This window comes from Ursus americanus, chromosome 36 (assembly GCF_024610735.1).
Source record: "Ursus americanus isolate L20-20 chromosome 36, mUrsAme1.1.p, whole genome shotgun sequence".
NCBI classification, from domain to species: domain Eukaryota; kingdom Metazoa; phylum Chordata; class Mammalia; order Carnivora; family Ursidae; genus Ursus; species Ursus americanus.
Genome location: NC_142162.1, coordinates 2631284 through 2638057, shown reverse-complemented (window position 1 = coordinate 2638057; position 6774 = coordinate 2631284). Strand labels below are relative to the sequence as shown.

Genomic DNA, 6774 nt, shown 5'->3' with positions numbered 1-6774 from the left:
ATTATATACAGTTGCCTAATCTATATTTCTGTTTGAAGGCAGTTTAAATTCAACATATCAGGGATGAATTTATGACCTCACACAAACATTTTAGGAGCACTTATTCAATGAATTGTACCACCATCCATCCAATTTTACAAGCCAAAGGTAAGGAGATATCCTTGACACTTTATTCTCTCTCTCGTGAATCCTCACCCTGATATCCAGTCTATTAAGCACCCAACAGTGTGGTAGACACAGTATGTTGTGGGAAGCATTAGATTGTTTCTTTCCCTTTCTCTCCTATATTCTACCACATTTTCCTCCTTCCAGTTTCGTACACATGGAAAGCTTTTGCAGACACTACATCTTTTGTCCATAATGCTCTTACTCCACCTGCTCAGGTCTAATCTTTATTAACTTCTCTCTATACTTCCACCAGGATAAAATCTTTGTTCTCTCTCTAAGTCAGGTGGTTTTTTTATGTCTTCTCTTTGAATTATGTTCCTTTTTTTAATAAGACTATTATCAGTTTTAACTAAGCATCTTTTGGTCTGATAATGTGATGAATTATCCTCTGTCTAGAATACAAGATCCGTAGATTGGGAACCACATCTGGTTTTGCTTACCATTATATCCACATAACCTAGCACAGTTCCTAGGGTCCAGATAAAGATAAAAATATAGTTTTCCAGAAAATAGAAGAAGCACTATTTGCAATAAGAAAAGAGAAAGCCTTTTAGACATCAAAGGAACCAGTAAATAAATGAAATATAGAAAAAAGGTAGATAAAATCAGTGAATCCAAAAGTAAATTCTTTAAAGAGATCAATAAAATCAAAACATCTTTAGCTAGACTGACCAGGAAAAAGACAGAAGACACAATTACTAACATGAGAGATGAAAGAGAGGACATTACTCCCAACTTTACATAAATAAAAAGTATTGTAAGAAAATATTTATATGACAACAAATCAGATTACTTAGGTGAAACTTTTTTAAATTCTAGAAAGACACAAACTAATTAAATAGACTTAGGAAGAAAAGAAACTCAGAATACATATAATAAGTACAAATTTGAATTAGTAATTTAGAAAACGTCCCACAAAAGCATCCAAGCCCAGAAGCCCTTCATGAATGAATTGTAGCAAACACTTAAAGAAGAATTAATACAAATCTTTCAAAAACTCTTGCAAAATATAGAAAAGAAGAAATTACTTCCAAACTCATTTTATGAGACCATAATTATCATGATAGCAACCAAATAAAGGCAACAAAAAAAGGGGGGGGGAACTACAGATCAATATCCTTAGATTCAAAAATCTTCAGTAAAGGCTAGCACTGATTCCAGAAACATATAAAAAGAATTACTCAGAGTTAATTGTATATCATGATTTGAAAGAATGAATTTGGACCCCCACCTCATCCCATATAAAATATGTGTATATGGATGAGTGTGTGTGTATTTCAAGCCACATATGTAATTTCAAACGTTTTAGTAGTCACTTTTTAGTTTTTATTTTAAAAAACACTTACTGGTAAAAATTTGAATGCTTCTCTTCTAAAATAAGGAACCTAGCAAGAATTTCTGCTATTACTATTTCTATTCAAGATAGTGAAGGTTCTAGCCAGCACAAGACAAGAAATGGGAATTAAATCACCCAGATTGGAAAAGAAATAAAACTTTCTCTATTCACATTTGGCATAATTGTCTATTGAGAAATTCTCATGGACTCTACAAGAAAGCTGCCAGAACCAATGAGTTTGGGAAAATTTTTGGATGCAACATAAGTATAAAAAAATCAGTTGTATTTCTAAGTACTAGTAAAAAACAGTTTCATATTGAAATAAAAACAACCACTTCAAGTAATAGCAAAAATATGAAAAATTAAGAATAAATCTGATAGAATATATGCAAGACCTGTTCACAGTAAACTATAAAACATTTATGAGAGGAATTAAAGATCTAAACAAACTGGGAGACATACCGTACTAATTGTTGGAAGTCTTAATGTTGGTAGTGTGTCACTTCTTCCACATTGATACATAGAGTTGATGAAATGAAATCAAAATCCTACCAGGTACTTTATAGAAACTGACAACTTTAAAAATAAGAACAAATTTGGAGCACTTCCACTACTTTTATATAGCTGTAGTATCAAGACAATATGATACTGCATAAAGATAGACAAACAGAGCAATGTAATGGAATAGAAAATCCAGAAATTGTGTGTATATATTGAAGTAAATTTCCACAAGGACTCAAAGTCAATTCAATGGAGAAAGAATAGTCATTTCAATAAATTACCATGGAAAATCAATTAGATGTCCAAATACAGAATATTTAACTTGAATCCATATTTTACACCATATACAAAAATTAGCTAAAAATGGATCGCAGACGTAAATATAAAAGCGAAACTATAAAACATGTAGAGGTAAAACATAGGAGATCTTTGTGACCTTGTATTAGGCAAAGATTTCTTACATACAATACCAAAAGCAGCCTATAACAAATTTATTTTTTTTTAAAGATTTTGTTTGTTTCCTTGTCAGAGAGAGAGCAAGAGAAAGAGAGCACAGGCAGGGGGAGAGGCAGACAGAGGGAGAAGCAGGCTCCCCGCTGAACAAGGAGCCGGATATGGGACTTGATCCCAGGACACTGGGGTCATGACCTGCGCCAAAGGCAGACGCTTAACCTAGTGGGCCACCCAGGCATCCCAGCCTATAACAAATTTAATAAATTAGACTTCATCAAAATTAAGAACTTACACTCTTTGAAAGGAAGAGAATGAAAACACAAATCATAGACTAGGAGAAAATATTTTCCTATCACTCATCTGATGAAGGACGTGTAGGTAATATATATCCACAAGTTAACTCTCAAAACTCAATAATAAGATTACACAAAAATATATTGCAATAATACAATAAACTGGACAAAAATATAAAAGATGCTTCAGAAAAGGAGATATAGAGATTGCAAATAAGTACATGAAAAGATTCACAATAATTAGTCCTGAGAGGAATACAAATTAAGACCACAATTTGATACCAACACATATTATTAGACTGTCTAAAATTTTTTTAAAAAGCCATCAGATTAAGTACTGGAAAAGATGTCTCATATAACTGTATCTCTTATACACTGATGGGAATGCGAAATGGTACAATCACTTTAGAAACAGTTCAGCAGCCTTTAAAAAGCTAAATATACTTCTATTATATGACCTACTCATTCCGCTCCTATTTCCCCAAAAGAAATGAAAGCATATGTCCACAAATGACTGGGACTCAAATTTTCATAGCAGCTTTATTTGTAATAGCCAAAAATTAAAAGAACCCAAATGGCCATCATCATGTGAATGGATAAGCAAATTGTGGTATGTTCCTAAAATGGAATATCTTTGATTATAAAGGAATAAGCTATTGCTACATGCAAACACATGCATGTATTTGTAAATATTCTGAATGAAGAAGCCAGAGGGGGAAAATGCTGACTGTATGGTCCCATTTGTATGAATTCTAGGATTTTCAAATTCTCTGTAGTGAAAGAAAGCATATTAGTATTTGCCTCAAGATGAACGTGGGAATGAAGCCAGGGGAGAGAGGCATCACAGAGGGCATTAGAAAGTAATTGGGGATATATTTGTTATCTTGACTATGGTGATGGCTTCACAGGTGTATGCATATGTAAAAAGTTATCAAAGTATACACTTGACGTGTGTTCAGTTTATTAACTATCGATACCTCCACAAAGATGTTTAAAAACTATCATGAAGTCTCTACTAGAAGTTTATACTGACTATAGTTGTGTCAGGCAGAATTGTCATTTCTACTTATGTATCTGTAGATTTCAAGGAGGACCAAATAGTTGCCTTGATTAAGATCACTTATTTCCTGCCTGAATTTCAGGGTTTATCTGTTCTGCTAGGTGTTGTTATTGACATTATTTTAATTATATAATTGGTCAAATCATTTTTATTGCCAGTGAAATTATCCTTTCCAAGTATGATCTGAGTTCCCTTATAGGTTTCATTTGAAAGAAATCAATAGGGTAGCATTGAGAACACAAATCACAATATTTGATGAATTATTAAACTTAGCACCTACATTAAGCCTGGCCTTGAAAGTATGACACCAGATATCAGGAGTTAGTTAGATAGTATCTCAAATGTAAAGTTGAGAAATCATCCCTTCCTTTCCAGGGACAGGAAATTCCTCTGATCAAGCCTTCTGCAAGTTTTACTTGAAATGTTAATAAAATTGCTTTTGTAGGCTTTGGCTGTCTCCTATTACCTGCATATTTATTTTTGCCTTCTTATGTAGATCTTGTGCCTATTAAAGAACACTGTTCAGAACATATTTCAATAGAAATCATAGCAGGAAATGCTTTAAACCATGTTACAACCCAGGGGAATATGCCACAGTCCCTAAAGTAACAGACTCTCCAGTGCCCAGTGTAGAGTAGAGGATGGAGAAGGAGTAGATTTTACTCTAAATATGATCAGTGAAAAAATATATATATACTGAAATGTTAAGAGTTATTATAACCAAGAAGAAAAATGATTGGTGAGTTTCATTTTCTTCATGTTTGTTTATCTTCTAATTTTCTTACAATAAATATAGTATTCTGTTTTAATAAGAAGAAAATTTAAAGAAACAAGTTGGAAAAACCAGAATCAACTTTCTAGCCTTTCAAATTGGTCAAGCTAAAACTATCCAGAGGATAGAAAATTTTCTCAATTGAAAAACAAAAAGAATAAAAATTAGTAAAATGCAAGCTTCTTGAAATCAGTGATGATACCTTATTTCAGTACAAATTATATTTTGTTGAGATCCATCTGTTCAGTATCAGACATTGAGATATACATGAAACCTACAAAAATTAATAAAACACCACTGCTGCTCTTAAAATTACAGCCAAATGGAGGAGACGGGTACATATACAAGTGTAGAAGCTATTCTATTGATATGCGTATTAAGTTCTGAAAATTTCTCCTCAAATTCCACTTCTTGGTTAGACCTAACTGCCATATAAGTTAACACCAACACCATCTGTTGTTGACTGGCTTTTAACTTGAATGTTGTTTCCTCTTTTTAAATGAAAGTTCATAAGTATAAGCAATGTGGTACATGTAACAGTGGTACTTCTCCAACATGTAATATGGTAGAGAGTGTATTAGGGGTCCAGAAATCACAGAAGCAAGAAAGGTGGGGTATGTGGAGACCATCAAATCTCTCTTTCTTGGGGATTCACAAGGCTAGAATATAACGTTAATGAGTGAACAATAAATCTCGTGGGAAGATTAGAAGTTTTTCTTTTTGGGAACTGAAAGTCTCAATTTTGCACCTCTAAGGATCAGTACATTTATACAGTAATGGTAAATAGAGACATAGAAGGTAAATGGTCAGGCTGAATCTCAGTCATTTTAGGATTGCCCAAGAAACTGCTAATCTTGCCAATTTAGTCTTTTTAGATTTCAGTTTTTGTAAATTTCTCCTCTGCAATTAGATAAGAAAGTATACACATGCACAATCGATTCTCATTTTTTGTGGATTCTATATTGTAAATTTGCCTACTTGCTAGAATGTAGTTGCAACCATAAAGCCAATGCTTGTGGGTTTTATGCTTGCTTCGGCAGCACATATACTAATTTTGGAATGATACAGAGATTAGCCTGCCCCTGCACAGGATGACACACGAATTCATGAAGTGTTCCATAAAAAGAAAATATTTGCAGGGTTTTCATGATCATTTGCAGACAACACAAAGGATAAAGGAAAATTTGAGTAACCTGATGCCTTCCAGCTGAAGTCAGACAAGGCCACACTCTGTCTTTTTGTTTCACTTCTCATATTGTAAACAAGTATCTTTTTCATGGTCCATTAAGTGTCATCTTTTTTGAATTTTTGTGCTTTTTGTTGATTTTGCTGTTTAAAATGACCCCCAAGTGTAGTGCTGAAATGCTTGCTGTCTAGTGTTACTGAGTGCTGGAGGCTATGATGTGCCTGACAGAGAAATACATGTGTTAGATAAGCTTCATTCAAACATGAGTTATAGTGTTGCTGGTCTTGAGTTTAATGTTAATGTTTTGACAACATATATTAAATAAGGTATCTTTAAACAGAAATACGCATAAAACAGGGCTTTGTATTGATCAGTTGACAAGACTGTTGTGACAAGAGGCTTGCAGGAACCTACCTCTGTATTTCCCCTGGGAGCAATGATTCAGTGTTTGCTAACTCAGTGTCTGCAACAACTCAATAGAATGGAACTAATGAGAATGAGAATCATCTGTATGTTTGTATATTTGCACACACATATAGTTTATTTTAAATATACATATATACATATTACATATATACACATTTTAAATATGTATAAATAAGTATATTTCTTAAATATGTATAATATTTTAAAAATATGTATAATATATATATTTTTTAAACATACATATACACACACACAAATATACATATTGACTAATCAGTTGACTAATATTCACCATGAAGAGTAACCTTAGTCTTCCAATCCCTGAATCAGGTTACATGCTATATGCTGTAAATTGCATTTATAGGTTTATGAAAGACAATAGAACCCCTTTGAAGTTAGAATTTTCCCAGAAAATCTGGCCCTCATGACCATTGGCCTCAGGTAGACCAATTCTGACTGCAGGAGCGGTGAGCAGTTATTAGACGAAGGCTATTTGCTTTAGCTTCATGCATTCTAGCATTTCAGTGCCTGAGCAAAGGGAATTAGAAAAAGAAGAGGAAAGACAACTAAGAAAAAAAA

At 33.2% G+C, this 6774-nt stretch overlaps 1 non-coding gene across 1 annotated transcript; it reads left to right on the top strand.

Moving 5' to 3' along the window:
- Nucleotides 1-5607: 5607 nt before the first annotated feature.
- Nucleotides 5608-5709, top strand: LOC123801878 (U6 spliceosomal RNA). Its single transcript, XR_006782353.1, has one exon. It is a non-coding gene; the product is annotated as a U6 spliceosomal RNA (small nuclear RNA).
- Nucleotides 5710-6774: the final 1065 nt, after the last annotated feature.